Raw genomic sequence first — 2,753 nt, 5'->3', positions numbered from 1 at the left:
CAAAATGCAAATTCGGGGTATTCCAACCAAAAGAGATTTCACCAAACCCCACAGAGAAATTTTACACCACAACAATCCCATCAACAAGGAAATGGTTAACGTGCATCATGTTAGAAATGTGGGAAGCTTCATGCTGGAAACTGTCTGTTTGGGCGGCCGCTATGTTACAGATGTGGGAAACCTGAACATATCCTAAGAGATTGCAAAAGCTCCTGCCAACAACCCAAGTGGTTAGAAACGCCTTGAGGAACAGAAGAACCATGCAACTACTCGGGTTTATGCTCTAACGCCTGGTGATGCATTAGCGTCCAATGAAATGGTGGCAGGTACCCTCCTTATTTCTAATGGTGTAACTTCCATTCTTTTGGATCCTAGAGCAACACACTCATTTGTGTCATACTCCTTTGCTAAAACATCTAACCTAAAGCTAGAATCATTAGATGTAAGCCTATCAGTGGCTACCCCGGTAGGGAAGACAGTCGTATGTACCTCAGTAGTTAGGCGTTATCTTGTGTCGATTAAAGGTCATGTCATGCCAGCAAATCTTGTAATATTTGAGATGAGTGGGTTTGATGTGATCTTAGAGATGGATTGGCTATCCATGTACCATGCGTGCGTGGATTGTTTCCACAAGGAGGTAATATTAGATCGTTGAAAAAAGAAGAGTTCAAATTTTATGGAGATCGAAGTATCAACACGCCTAAGTTGATATCCGCACTGCATGCAACTCGATTAATCAAGAATGGTTGTTTAGGATTTTTGGCGTGCGTTATAGAGGAGAAAGCAGAAGCAAAAATCGAAGAGATACTCATTGTACGGGAATTCCCAGACGTTTTCCCAGATGAATTGCTGGGAATGCCTCCCAATAGGGAAATTGAATTCACTATAGACCTTCATCCAGGCACCGCACCCATATCCAAGGCTCCTTATCGGATGGCGCTACGAGAACTCGCGGAGCTCAAGGATCAACTACAGGAACTACTCGACAAAGATTTTATTCGTCCGAGTGTATCACCGTGGGGAGCACCTGTTCTGTTTGTGAAAAAGAAGGATGGATCAATGAGATTATGTATTGACTATAGAGAATTACATAAGGTTACAATCAAGAATAAATACCCGCTCCCAAGGATTGATGATATCTTCGATCAACTCCAAGGGTCGCAAGTATTCTCTAAGATTGACCTTCGTTTTGGTTATCATCAACTCAAAATTCATGAGGAGGACGTGCAAAAGTCAACGTTTCGGACAAGGTACGGACATTACGAATTCTTAGTAATATTTTTCGGTTTAACTAACGCTCCAGCTGCATTTATGGACGTGATGAATCGAGTATTTCAAGAACTTGTTGACCGATTTGTGGTAGTATTTATAGAGGACATCTTAATTTATTCAAAGACTTAGGAGGAACACGAAGAGCACTTGCAAATGGTGTTGGACATCTTGAGGAAGCAACAACTTTATGTGAAGTTCAAAAAGTGTGAATTTTGGTTAGACAATGTGGCTTTCTTGGGACATGTTGTCACCAAGGATGGAATAGCAATGGATCCAAGTAGAGTGAAGGCGATAGTCAATTGGGTACAGCTGTCAAATGCCCATGAAGTACGAAGTTTCTTAGGACTTGTTGGCTACTACAGGAAGTTTGTAGAAGGATTTTCTAAGTTGGCGGTACAGTTAACTAGATTAACAAGGAAGAATGAAAAATTCCAGTGGACGGGGGGTTGCGAGCGAAGTTTCTAAGAGCTGAAGCGACGGCTAGTCACCGCACCAGTTCTCACTCTTCCATCAGGGACTAGCGGATATGTGATTTACAGCGACGCCTCTCTTAAAGGCTTGGGTTGCGTGTTGATGCAACAAGGGAAGGTTACGCCTCAAGACAATTGAAGATCTACGAATGCAATTATCCAACTCATAATCTCGAGTTGGCTGCAGTAATCTTCACTTTAAAGATATGGCGGCATTACCTGTCTGGAGAGCATTGTGAAATCTTCACAGATGACAAGAGCCTGAAGTATTTCTTCACCCAAAAGGAACTCAACATGCGACAAAGGCGCTGGTTGGAACTACTAAGCGACTACAACTGTACGATCAACTACCACCTTGGAAAGGCGAATGTAGTTGTTGATGCTCTTAGCAGAAGAACCACGGAGGAAACATTATCAGTTATGTTCACAATACATAAGAAGTTACTCCTTGACCTGGACAAAGCAGAGATAGAGATGATTCAGTCTTGCATGGGCAGCCTAACCCTGGAGTCAACCTTATTGGAACAAATCAAGACAGCACAACTTTCAGACAGCGAGTCAACTATAATTCGTGAAGGAGTGGAGAAGGGGCTACAACCAAATTTCCAAATCTCAAAGGATGGAGTGTTAAAATTTCGTGACCGAGTGTGCATTCCCAATAATGCAGAATTGAAGAAGGTCATCATGTTAGAAACCCATCAATCCTTATATATAGTCCATCCGGGAAGCACGAAGATGTATCGAGACTTACGCAAAAGCTATTGGTGGAATGGAATGAAGAAGGATATCGCGCAATATGTGGAATGATGCCTGACGTGTCAACAAGTTAAGGCAGAACATCAAAGACCTGCAGGGCCTTTACAACCTCTCCCTATTCCTAAATGGAAATGGGAACGTATTTCGATGGACTTTGTGTCTGGTTTTCCCAAGGCTCAAAGTGGTCAAGATGCCGTTTAGGTCATTGTTGATCGACTAACTAAGACTGCACACTTTCTACCTATCAAGATAAAT

Source organism: Corylus avellana, chromosome 8 (genome assembly GCF_965113065.1).
Source record: "Corylus avellana chromosome 8, dhCorAvel1.hap1.2, whole genome shotgun sequence".
NCBI lineage: Eukaryota > Viridiplantae > Streptophyta > Magnoliopsida > Fagales > Betulaceae > Corylus > Corylus avellana.
The sequence above is the reverse complement of the archived record's forward strand: the minus strand, read 5'-3'. Positions refer to the sequence as shown.